Below are 13,887 nucleotides of genomic sequence, written 5' to 3'. Positions count from 1 at the left end.
AGGGATGGGGTCCTCTCCGGACCAAGACGGCACTTAGCCAACAGCCCTCTATTGCAGCATGGCTGGAGTAACAGGCTGCAAGTAACTGGCAATTTAGCTCCAAGCAGTCAAGAACCTGGGGCCTCGGGAGAACTAGACAAGACAAGGCAAACGCTTGCAAAGTCTCCCCACTCCCCTACCCCCAGATCCCCGACTACGGTCCCCCTCACCAACTCCGGTCAGGCAGATAACTGGCTCTCGCTGGCAGCCCTTTTAATCCGAGAGGCTCTTACTCCACTCTTTAACCTGCAGTGCGCTTGTTGCCAAGCCCAAATCGGTTTCCACGCGGCACAGAGAGGGAAGGAAAACCGCAGAGGAAAAGACCTTGCTACATGTATCAACCTGCACCTCCACAGACAAGCCGAGGCTGCGTCCAACACAGACAGGACAGAGTATATTTTTCGCCAGTCCTTTATTCTTGTTCAATCCATACGATGTCATTCAGTGAGCCTTCACAATCCTTTTTGCTCATGATCACTTCATCCTGCACATTTCATTATCTTTTATTTTCATTTAAAGTTATTTCGACAAAACCAGCTAATACTCACCAATAACAATACAAGCTAACCCTATCAAGCATTATCCTCATCACTCCCATAAGGGTCGTTTGGAACTCAGAAAGCCAAACCTGGTTAAAGAGTAACGACTATCCCTAGTGCGCCCTGTAGCATCCCTTGGTTTCTGAAGATGTTTCTGTTAGAAAGGGTAATGGCAAAAGTACCTGCCGTGGTTAATGCAACAGTTCTACATCATCAACGCAACAGGCTATTCGCTTTTTTGCCAACCTGGCAAGACACAGGAGACTGCATCGTTAAAAAGAGTAATTTCGCCAAAGCAACTGTTATTCGCCTAAAATGTAAACTACAGGTATTTTGCTTTCTTTTTTCATGCCAAGTACAGTTTCACCTGCTAACGGCCATAGCTCTCGCAAAAATTGCATCCGATATAATGCACAGTTTAACGTGTGATGCCCATTCTCTGCATTATAGTGGTTTACCCTGGCAATGTTCAGTTTACCATCTACCAAATTCCCCCGACTTCACAAAGCAGTTCAACACTATAACAATAGCAGTTAAGCGTTGTGCATACACATTTCACAAGAGCTACCTGTCCATGAGAGCTTTTCTCTCAACCATTTTCATCATATCAGTCTGTAGTTATTTGAAGAACAGGGATGTCATTTTTTATCAGAAATTACTTGCAAATGACATTGATGGTGGGGATATTCCCAGAAAGGGTGCCTGTACAATAAGATGAGAAAAGGCACTAAACCGATCTCCGATGTTTGTGCGTTGCTTCAAAGTAGCTCAGGTTCGCTTGTTACGGTGCGCATGGGTAAACATTTGGAAAAGGCAACAGAGCCATAACTTCAAAACGTGGATATATAAAGTGTCATGCTCAGAAAAAAAATAAGTCCATTTGTCACCTTAATTGCTGAAAAGGACTGCCAAAGTTCACACAAAAAAAAAAATATATATATATATACACACACACACAAATTCGTTTTCAAAAATTGATTAGCTGTTTGCTAATTAAAATGTTCTTGATTAGCAATTTGGTACTAACATTTGTAATGTCACCAGAAGTTATGTGTTCCCAAGACATAAAACTAGCATCAATACAGCATTGCTGTGTACCTCTGAGGTAAGACATTACTGAGTTATCAGGCCTTGCAAATTCTTTAGCATTTCACTAAACCTGCAAGTCGAGTCACTTTGTTTACCTACTAGACCAAAGAGACATGCATGTGCGCCTTGCCAACGGATGACAAAAAATGTAAATGTGCTTTCTGTAAAATGGTGCATGTCACCACAAACCCACTTTGTTTGGTACTCTGCTGCCACCCATAGTTCACCATGCACAGTGAAACTTATTTGACATTTACTAAAAAGTAAATGTCAAATAAAGGTTCAAACATCCCCTCCAAATGGTGCTCGCACTTCATAAAATCTACTTGACTGAACGAGTGGTTAAGAAGACGTCACAAGCTCTGGATGAGTGTCTGCAAAATCTAAGTTAGATGCATGAATGGACACAAATAGATACGATAAAAGGCTATGAAAACAGTTTGTCCAGCTCTCTCCAGCCTGTGCGAATATAAAATGCAATCATAATCAAAGAGCAAAGTGAGCTCAGTGTATAATAGTGCAATAGATCAGTGGATGTACAGATTGAAAGGCCCTATTGATCACTACTTTGCGTAAATATCTAGTTAGCTTTGTGTATTCATTACGTAAGACAAAAGAAAGTAAGACTAATCAGAATGGACGAGTAGCATGCAGATAATGTGGCAAACTAGGTAGAATATTGTAGTTTGCGGCCATCTCACTTTCCAGGGTATCTGGTATAAAGCAGGGTGATCAAAGAGAATATCAAGGGGTATGGGAATAGCTTATGGGTTGAGCACCAGTTGCACAGAAATATGACACCAGGACGTTACAGAACTAGGTTTGCCATCAAAAGCATTTGCCTGTGTGATCATGTACATATTCAAAAGTGTTCACTCGTCAATGTGATGCATCTTCCCCAACAAAATGAAATCTAGTTGACACCATGAGATTTAGATACACTAACCTAAACTTTACTGTAAAACATGGAGATGATGCAGTGTTTTACATTAAATTCTGTTTTTTTTAGGAATGGAATTAAAATACTGTAAAAAAAAATAATAAAGTTAGCATATACTGGTCTTTGCCATGCACAATATAGTCAGCTTAGTAAAAGTATCATCTGGTTACTTCTGGTGTGAAATTATTTGAAAAAGAAATTCTTGCCTAGCACTACCACACAGGCCTTTGGCAGTTAGAGTGGAGGAGATGATTACTGCTGCACTTTCTCCATTAGTCCCTTTGAACTGGAGTGAACAGAGAAAAGGAGGGTAGAGAGACCCCCAAAGGCAAGAATGGAATGCAGGGTGAGCTGTGCTTTCATTGAACATGGTAACTTAAATAGCTAGCTTTGCTACACAAGTGTCAATTTAAATTAGCAAACCTACGGAATTGCATGGCAAAATGCCATGTGACACTGCTTTTTTTTTTTTTTACACACACACACACACACACACACACTTTTGAGTGTGCTACCAGACTAACGGTTCTAGTTTTCGCTGAATGCAGAAGTTAGGTTTGTATCACGCTATGTTCTAGCACCCCTTTTTCAAGAAGTCCCCCTGCTGACTAGATGACGTCTAAGAGTTGCTTTTAGCACCTGCACCTCAAATATTGATTTCAATCCCCAACTAAAAAATTGAATTGCCTACAATAGATTTTGCAATGGCTCCGTTTGACTAAAATGGACAGCATAATTACATTTTTCCTACAACAATAACCCATGTATAAATAAAAGCAAAAACGTGTGTTATGTTTCAACTTAATTATTGTAATGCAATAGGTACAAACGCATTATGCCATAGATTGTTCGTGAATATTCAAAATATCCGTTTGCTCCCTTCAATGAAAGCGGATATCTAGCATACACAAATAATCTTTTTCATTTAGCAGTATTGAGTGTATAAATTGCACAGAGTATGGCATATGCTTCTGCCTCTCAATACCGCTTTCACCATCAACTACAACATTACTTATAATTCTGACAATCACTGCTTATCAACTACAAATCCACACAATCCAGACTACCTACATGCTCTACATCAACCAACTGCCAAGTTTCGGGCAGCATCAATCCAGATTTAGTTAGCTCTTATCGGTTTGTAGATCTCAGAGTTGTGCAACTATTTCAGGAGCCCATAGCTTATGTTAAAGTTAATGTACAGCCTAAATGTGGCAATTTATTTTGTTTATCGACATGGAAAAGAATAAACTTAGAACAAGAATGTTTATTTGTTTATTTGTATAGCGCACTGCAGCCCACAGGCTTCAAGGCGCTATGAGACAACTTAAGGCGGCTTGATTCAAGGTTACATGAATGCGGCCTCACCAGAGAATGCTTGGTACAGATAGTTTTGTTGCAGATAAAAAAAAATGTGAACAGCAACAGACAGGCATACATGCATGTGTACAAAATGAGGGCAGATGGCAGACGTACAATGTCAGACAAAGAGCCTGGTTTTGATAGCTTTCCTGAAGGATGCATGGGAGTCAATCATCCTAATGAATGGGGGGAGGGAGTTCCAATGGGTGGCTGCCATGTTTGGGTAGCCAGAGCCGCCCACCCACTCTGCGGGTGAAAGGGACAGTAATTCTATTGGTGTAGGCAGTTCTGGTGGGTTTGGAGGAGGTGTGGAAGGGGATTCTTTGAGCTGGATAGAGTGGGACAAGGCCGTGAAGGCATTTGTGTGTCAATGCTAGTGTCTTGAAGGTAATTCTTTCCTTCACCGGGAGCCAGTGGACTTTCTTCCCGACCTTGGAGATGTGATAACGTCTGGAGATGCCAGTTGCAGCCCTAAGGCTGTTGAGACTGAATACAGGAATCTGATAAGTCCGATTGAATGCAGTGGATCATATGTATTTTCTAAATAAGTATTGGCTTGCATGAACGCCCAAGACCATTGGCTAATTGAGCAATGTGCAACCTAAATAATGAATAGTAAAACGTCAATCAACATTAAAAAAGCAGACTATATAACACTTCATGAAATTAAAAACCACTTACGCATGATTGGTAATCAAGTCACCATAAGGTAACTTGAGGACAGCATCAAGCGATCTGATCAATCACTGAGAAAGATTTTAAATTACTTTAGCAATGGTGAGGTTTAGGGTACTGAATACAACAGAAAAATTTAAATGGGTCAAATGAGTCCATTTCTAAAATTACATGTAAGAAAATGAAGTAAATCTGAGCAACCAATGAAGTAGCAGCAGCTAGACATGCCCATGTCATCACAGGACTTGCCCATGCACATTTTCTGGCTAAAAATATTGAAGATGTGTAACACTTATATGGAAAAATCCCCCAGCTAAAGCAGCAGTTCAACTTTGGTCACTAGGCTTGTTCTACGCCCTTTATTTAGCTGAAACTAACAGGATGGCAATAGAAAATAAATGCATTTTATTGCTTAAACTAGTAGAAAGTTGAGACTTGATAACTCACATCTATGCAGCTGAGCACGATTCCTCAAGTCTATGTACATACTAGGGATTCTGCAAGGATAGTGAACACTAACATTTCTGCAATGTGCACCTTCAGTTGGCATCATGGCATTCTGAAGGGAATTTGAAAAAGTTCCCGATTGACTGGATTAAAAGAGAATGATAAATAGCTCCCATCTGTGAAACGCCCTATGAATACACATACACACACACACACACACACACACACTAGGGGAGGAAGGATAGTTCAGGGGCAACGCATTTCTTTTGAAAGCAAGACAACGCAGCTGTAGAACTCAGAGGAAATCAGGCAGCCAATCACTGCGGCCGACAGAGGCATTAGCAGGGGAGAGGGAAGGAAGAGAGAAGGAGGGTCTTGCAGAGTTTCCGAAACTTATTGAGATCCAGCTCAAGCCTGAGAGGGGAAGGGAGACCATTCCAGAGGGAGGCTCATGCTGAGGATAAAGATCTACCCCCCCACTCTCCGCTTAGTGAAGTGTCCGATCTGGAGATACAAGACCATAGGGCTCTATCAAAGAGGTATTTACGGAGAGAGTTGGAGATAGAGTCCCAGGCCCGAGGAAGCCTTGTGGTTGATGCAGAGGGTGTTGAACTTGATCCTAGCAGCAAACGAGAGCCAGTGAAGAGAATTTAGGGCAGGAGAGATGCAGTCCCTGGGCTTGAAGCCAAGGATAAGTCTTGGAGTCCTATTCTGGATTAGTTGAAGAGGGCGAAGAAGATTGAGGAAGAGACTGTTAGTTCTGGAGACATTGAGTTTCTGGGGGAAGGTGAGGAAAGTGAGGTGCAGCTGATAATGGGCATTCTTGGCAAGGTCATCAATGTGAGGAAAGAAGGAAGTCAAAGATGGCACCAAGGTTTTTTGCCTCACAGGAGGGTATGGGGAGGGACCCACAGAGGGCAGCCAGAGGGAAGGAGGGAGCAGCGGCCCCAATGAGAAGGATATCAGTCTTAGTGGCCTTAAGGCAGAGATCACTGGCAGCACACCATGCCTGAAAAGCGGTGAGACAGTCAGGGATGACAGAAGAGGAAGGGGAGGCAGTGGAGGGAAGCTTGAAGGAGAACTGCCTGCATAACACTGGAAGTGGGGAAAGAAAGAAGAGATCAAGTCGGGCAAGGTAGATGTTTCATGGCACACTGGCTAATAATACAACTATACCAAGCCCCGGGCAACAGGAATTGATGACTAGCTCTGCTCACATTTCAAGGTGTACACACTGTACAACATCTTTACTCTACCACCCTTCAATGGCCTCGACAATCACGGCATAGCATATGCCAACTACGCTGACGATACTCAAGTTCCACTCCCCCTCACTGGCTCCTAACAAAAGAACGCTGCCACACAACAAAACCTATGCCATCATCCAGACCTGGATGGTGGCCAACGCTCTATGTCTCAATGGAGACAAAACCAAAATCCTACTGGTAGGTCCTAAACAAATCCTTAAACTAACAGCCAATACGGACCTTCATCATTGGCACCACCATAATCACTGCCTCGGTGGCGGCTAAAACCCGTGGGGTATACCTAGATTCCACCCTATTTATGACACAGCAAGTCAACACCATGTTTCAGTTGCCCTTACGACCAAGATCATAAATGCCGTCATCTGTGGTAGAGCTATCTGAAGCAACTCTGAAGGGCGAACTGATACGGATCACAGTTAATGGAACACAGAGCGTGACCCCGACGATTGTCGAGGATGTGTCGGAGAGCAACGTGACCCATGAAGTGTCTGACTGGTCCTGGCTAGCAGGTACTTTAAACAAGGCTCCGAACAAATAATGCCAGGCCTCAGAAAAGCGAAGTTCTTGCCTAATGGCATCCTGGAATACCAGAGGCTTTAACCATCTGTTCCAAACATCTTGGGCAATTAATTTGGACTTACTGTGCCTACAGGAAACATGGCTGAGCACTAGTCCGATTTTAGAAGGCTTTGAAATAGCATGTAACCCAGCGATACTTCAAACCAAGGGAAGACCGATGGCTGGTTTGCTGACGGCAGTGAGAAAGGCTGCAGGCTTCAGGATTATTGACTCACAGAATCCGTCGCCCTTTATTCAGTTAACAATTGGAGTAACACATTGTAACGAAACCAATGGTGGTCGACTATATATCATCAATGTATATTGGAATCATCGGGCAAAAAACGCCTCATCATTCCTAGATAGTGACAGCTGCGATCGATGAACTCCTTGTAAAGGAACAACCACTAGATCTGATTGTATGTGGTGACTTAAATATCGTATGCCTGAACGAGAAAAATCAACTCGAACAGAAAGCAGCTCAATGGTGCCTAGAATGGACATACGTGGTATGTACATGTTAAATGGCAACACTGTGGGAGACACGCCAGCCCAGCCTACATAGAGACGAATGGATCACTCTTCGGTCCTTGATTATATTTTTGTCACAGAACATCTTCACAAGAGAGTACAGCACCTAAACGTTCTTCAAATGACCCATAGTGACCATGATATGGTACAACTCACTTAACAACAAGGCTAGCTGTGCCCAAGCGAACTGGCCTTACTTGGTAAGCACAGGGTCAAGCAGGATCCGACTAAACCTTCTGGACACTGAAGTAGTTGACATAACATCAAACTTCACAGAAAACACAGAGGGTTTAGAATACCAACATCTCCTAGCTCAATTTGAAGAACGAAGATCTACACTGAGACAGGTCGAATTGCAGCCAAAACACAAATTTGACTTGATCGTTCTGCAACGAAAAAGAATGAGGAGACAGGAAGTAAGGAAAATAAAAGGGCAATACAACGAAATCACGAAACAGACCAGAAGGGCATTTAAGCAAAAGTATAAGAACTGGCTTAAGTCACACGCGGCCATCTTGATGCAAAATGACTCAGAGATGATGTTGGCAAAAATGGAAGGGAAGAACTCAGCGGAATCTTGGAAATTGATAAACAACAGCGTGGCACCTCAGTATTCCATACAGGCCAATGTTGTCACAGAAAAAGCATGGATAGAGTTCTACTCAGCCCTGTTTTGTAAAGACGAACTAACAAATTCATGTGACCCACCGGCTGTAACAAGATGGGACCTGGAATTCGAAAGAGAAGACATCTTACTTATAATCAAAAGAATGCGAGAATCCAGAGCCCCAGGCCCTGATGGTCTAACAAACCATACAATCAAACGTAATCCGGGACTGTGGGCAGACTTTTGTGTCACTTTATTTAACCGTATTACCAAGAGCCGCTCTACCCCTAACTCTTGGAAAAGCGCTGTTGTGGTCCCCATCTTCAAAAAGGGGGATCGACCCAACCCTAAAAATTATCGACCAATAGCGCTTCTTGATGTTGTGGGGAAGATCTATGCCACTCTGCTCCAACATAAAATCTTGAGGTGGGCTGAAGAATCCAACCATATAGACCCCCACCAAGCAGGTTTTGTAAGAGGGGTAGGCTTCGGCTTAAATCTGCTCCTTTTGAACCTTCTAAAGATGGAGGCAATCAGATCCACTTCAGAGATCTATCTGGCCCTGATAGCTCTCCCTCATGCTTGATAGTATTAACAGAGAGCTCTTGTGGAGAAAACTAGCTAAGTGGAACTGCCCGCCTAGCCTAATGGGCGCAATTCGAGAATTGCACACGCAAACGTCCATTAGAGTCCGACTTGATATGAAGGGCACATTGTCAACCAAAATCAAGACATTTAAGGGCGTGAAACAGGGCTGTCCTTTGGCAGCCACAATATTCAATCTGTTTATATCAGACGTAAAAGATGTATTCTGTGGCGACAATATGTTCCCCCCTAAAATACATGGATCGCCCATCAACTATCTAGTGTACGCGGACGACCTGGTATTAATAGATCAGACACCGATAGGTCTTCAGCGCAAAATGAATCTTATAGTTACAGAACATCGAACGGGCTGCAAATTAACAGACAAAAATCTGAAATCCTGATTTTAGAGAAACTATCAGGTTCACACAGAAAGGGTCGGAAGTTCAACTGGCATATTGCCAAGGAGCCAATTCAGCTTGTAAAATATACAACATACCTAGGCATAACAATCAGTGCGAGCAAAAACGACGCACCGTGGGCAGAAGTAGCGAAAAGTAGGTGTAGACAGCTGGCATGTCAGGCCTGTTTAATAAATACAGAAAATTCTCACTAAAACCTATCATTATGTTTTTCCAACAAAAAGTTGTGCCTAGTCTAATTTATGGAGGTGAAAATGTGTTTGGTTGTTCTAGTGACTTATGGAACTCACTAGAAAATATTTTCTGGACTTGTGTGCTTCTTTTACTGAGGGGTACTGCAACCGTGTGCATACGATATGAACTAGGTTTAATCTCTATGCATGCAAGAGTCTCATGGAATCTCTTGAGTCTGTATCGTAAAGCAATGTTGAAGACACCGGCATTACAACTTGCAAACCTGCACATGCCAGTATCCGCGAAGGACTACACAATTCTTTTTAAATGGAATCGGCTTTGCCAAGATCTGTTAGAAGAGTACGACATCACTCAATCAATGCTAATAGAAAATCCAGAGTCAGCCAAGAAGATGTGGAGGCTGGACTGGATTAAGACCTGCGACTTAAGAGCCAAATCTAAATCATTGCATGAAGCACCGGGAGAGGCGAAAGCTTTTAATCAACGCCATTCCTATTTAACTCGCCTGCCAAACCAGCACGCAAGAGCACTCTACATGCGCTTCAGATTAAATGCATTTCGTACAAAAGAATGCATATGTATCTGGCCAAAATACGCAGATCTTAACCCCATGTGCCGCTTTTGTAACCTCGCCAGAGAAACGTTGAAACATCTGATTATGTCATGCCTGAATCTTGAGCAGCAAAGACGACTTATCTTTGCTCCAGTTATTAACGGTTATTGTCCAAGGAGCACTGAAGAGTGGTGGAAAGCACTCTTTGAAGGATCAAGTAGAGCAGTCTTATTTGCTCTGATAAACTTCCTTCATGTTCTAAAAACTCAGCTGGAAGAACAGGAACCAATTTAAGTGATTAGAGACAAATAATAAAATCTCGAAGTATAAAGGGTTTTCTTAATTGATCTGGAGATGTCATAACTGCCTGGTTAAAGACATGAGGAGGGATGGAGGGAAGGAAATGACAAGGCTAACTTTGCTCATTGTTACATTGTTGTTTCTTTTTTTTAAAAAAGGTTGAACAAACCAATAAAAATATATTTTTTTAAAATGTCGTCAAACCCTACCTCTCCTCCAAAAACTACCTCTCCTTTGCCAGAGCCATCATTGGAGCCAAGTTGGACTATTGCAACGTCCTTCTAGGCACATATGCTAAAAACATGAATAAACTGCAAACCACCCAAAATAACACTCTCCGAGCAGCCTTAAGCATCCCCAAAAGAGATCACATTTCACAGGACAGACGGGGTGCCCACTGGCTCCCTGTCAAAGATTGTATCCTCCTTAAAACCCTCTCCATCACACACACAGCAATGCCTTACTTGTCAGAAACTATTCACTGTGCCACCTTGAACAGACCCAAGAGGGCACAGCACTGCAATCAGCTGGCTGTCCCAACCTTCAAAAGATCTAAAGCAGGAGGCACTAGCTTCACCGTCCTAGCACCCAAAAGCTGGAATGCACTACCGCCTTCTCTTAGGAAAGAGACCTCTTTCACTGTCTTCCAGAGCGCTCAAAACAAAGCTCTGTAACTTACCAGGACCAAAGCATAGTCAGCCACCCTAGTAACTTCTGAACTCAAGATCAGTGTGATGTGCCCCTTACTGTTTCAACACCGTACATTGTCATTACCTTGTTTGTAAATGTTATTACCGCTGCCTGACTGTACTAATGCCTAACTGTACCATATGTCGCAAGCAAGTCGGCTGTAACAGCGCCACGATGCCCCAGGGCCAGATGCGCGCTTTATAGATTTAAATAAATACACATTTAAATAAATAAGGATTGCAGACAACCAATGCAGAACGAGCACCATTTTCCCAGATGTAGGGTCCTGCTTACTAGCTCCTCTGCGAGACGGGCCTGGTACTGCTTCCATGGCAACCGGGTAAATAAAAGGCCCTGCAAACCCTGATGATGGGGACGGCTAAGTAGCTCTCCTCGATACTCACATATCAGTCCGGGTAAAAATAAAACTGCAATAATTTACCTAGATAATTGGCAACCGTTGACTGGGTCCACCCACTCAACCTGTGGGCCGTGGACGGATGTAATAACATGTAGATAAATAGCAAAGAATCAGCACTATTAACCGGGCAGGCTGGGTGCCTCTCTGTGACAGGGACATTAGACCGCTGACCTATTTGATCAACTATGCAAGCTACTTAGGTCACCATCTGGAAAAAAAGACATGCCTTAGCTCTAAGGCAAACTCACAACATGCAATAAAATAAAAAAAGGTCGGAGATCTATTTTTCGGCTGGAATTAATATGTCTCGGGTCTGCTTTCACGTGCAGAAACTGTACAATCCGTAACCCGCTTGTATCGTGTAGTCAAGCACAAGTCCACTAAAATCAAATAATGCCTATTAATAAGCCTTTTTGGGAATAGCCACTATTTGATTTTAGTGGACTTGTGCTACAACCAAAGTACTTTGCGGGTTTTTTTTTCAATGGAGAAGTCCAACTCATATCTAACTAACCAAAAAGCACTGCAGTCAACAGTTTGGATCAAAGTAAAGTCACCCACAGTGTGATGCAAAACCAACCAGAAGTGACGCGCGGGGCACTAGTGTACACATGTATTGCTGTCAAAATGACCCGCCCATTTTAATGACCTATGACCTTACATGGTCCCCTCCCCCTCAACAATAAGTATACACGGCGGACACGCATGCGTAGAGCAGGTGCCGGCCGGCGCGGCCTGCAGTGTCTTTTACTTTTACAAGACCCTCGTATGCGCCCTTGGGCACTAGTAGGGTACCAAATCTCAACAATCACACACTCCTAAGGTTCACCGCATTCTCAGACACTATCCCCTTGCAAGGCTGTGAGACCTCGGTGCCCCCGCCCGCAAGGGGAGGTCCGCGAGAGAGCGCCCGCCATCTTGTGCTGCCTCACCTGCCTGGGTCGCCGCTTTTTTCACTATTATCGGCGGACCTGGCCCGCGGTGCGCACCCAATCCGCCGTCATCCGCCTTGGGGTGGCCTGCTCTATCTCCAGGGAGCCGCCAGGCCACGCGGTGGGGGGGGCGCCCCAACCTGTGCCCGGCTATATTTTGGGATGTCAGGTGGGGGCTGCGGGTGGGTACAACATAGGCTAGGGAGCAGCTCACAGCTCCTCAAAATGGCGACCGCAACCGGAGGCATCACATATCGCGAGACCGCAAAGGCTGCATGGAAGTGTAGTGTGTTAAAGCATACCCTTCACCCCGTCAAGAAACGATTCTAAAAGCTCAAGCCAGCTCTCACGAGAGTTGTTCGAGAAAACTGGGCATGGGCAATGTAGTCCCTGTAAAGCGACCGAAGAGCTAAGATTATGGCATACAGTTATACTTACCCAAGTGGTCAAGGATTTTATTCACAAAGACCGCAACGTTGTTAAAACAAGTCCTAATTCTTCCTCATATGCTCATAAGCAGGGATATTGGTCTGAGGAAAACAATATTGCACCAAATGCTAACAAAATAAGAATTGGCAATGCCAACGGTTTTGACTTTTGTGGAAGAGTGCGAGAGGTATTTGCCAGGTACTGCCCTAATTGTATCCCCTGGACATAAGATGGCAAAAGCTTTACCTGGTCGTATGACAGCAGTCCCTGGCAAATGCCTTTCTAATACATATACAGAAACCAAAACAGCTTTGCTTCGTCAGTGAATGTTTTTAAAAGGTCTTCAGGGAAAGGAACAAATGTCAAGTGGCTGAAGGCACACTTGGTTAAGACATTTTCAGGTAGCTTGTTTAGAGCTGTGAATAAGCCATTCACTTTCAGTAGACTGCTTAGAAATAACTGTGATGTCGTAACAGCATAGCTCTCAACGTTTTCTTACCCTATGACGGGTGAAAACACCCGATTTTGCTTTTGGCAGGTGATAGCCCATTCATTTATATGGACGGGTAGGGGGCTTTGCGGATTAGAGAGATGCTTTCAGGGCGACTGACACCAGCCAAAATCGTGTGTGTTGAGAGGTATGTAAGAGACATCATGTGATCCTGGACACTGTGATGTCCATGTGACAAGGGTCATATGGACGAGTAAATAAATGGGAGGCGGAGTGTGCCAACAAGGCAGTTCCCGCTCCGGACCGTGACTAAGCTGTCTCTGTGTGTCCTTGCTCTGCGCGCAGCGGCCTACTGCATGGCCCAGTCCCGTCAGAGCACACATCACACTGGCAACGAGGTGGGATCCGGAAGACCCACACAGCACGTCCCCGCCCCCACACTAACACAGTGTGGGCAGCCCATCTTCCAGCCCATCTTCGGCACCCCCAAGCTACCCGAGGCCTGCTGAGCTACTCGCGTCTGTAATTCGGGAGCCTGGGAGAGCCGCAGAAGAAAGCAAGGAAAACAAATAAAATAAATCCCTTGCGAGCGGCTGCCACAGGTGAGTAGCAACGGGCTGCTGCAAGTCCAAGTCTGCCTGCTGGCAGACTTCACAGTAAGTGGACAGCAACCACATGTACTGCGCACAGACCCCACATGCGCACATTGCAGCCCTAAGCCTGGAGACTGACAGGCTCCCCTGCAACCCAGCACTCAGAGAGGAGAATCACAGTGGCACAAAGCAGTACGTCCTGCACACGCCAGCCCAGCGGGCCACATAAAGACTATCAAAAAAGGAAAACAGAGTGCCACA

General features: G+C 44.2%; 1 protein-coding gene across 1 annotated transcript in view; it reads right to left on the bottom strand.

Annotated features, from left to right (window-relative positions):
• The window catches only part of SRCAP (Snf2 related CREBBP activator protein), a 2,075,623-nt gene extending 2,063,232 nt beyond the window's left edge, over nt 1-12,391 (bottom strand). Inside the window, exon 1 of the mRNA XM_069651627.1 lies at nt 12,154-12,391. The gene's annotated coding sequence lies outside the window, so the exon portion shown is untranslated. The remainder of the gene's footprint in view (nt 1-12,153) is intronic.
• Nucleotides 12,392-13,887: the final 1,496 nt, after the last annotated feature.

Source organism: Ambystoma mexicanum, chromosome 3p (genome assembly GCF_040938575.1).
Source record: "Ambystoma mexicanum isolate Mex_15411 chromosome 3p, UKY_AmexF1_1, whole genome shotgun sequence".
NCBI classification, from domain to species: domain Eukaryota; kingdom Metazoa; phylum Chordata; class Amphibia; order Caudata; family Ambystomatidae; genus Ambystoma; species Ambystoma mexicanum.
This window is presented reverse-complemented; position numbering and strand designations above follow the sequence as displayed.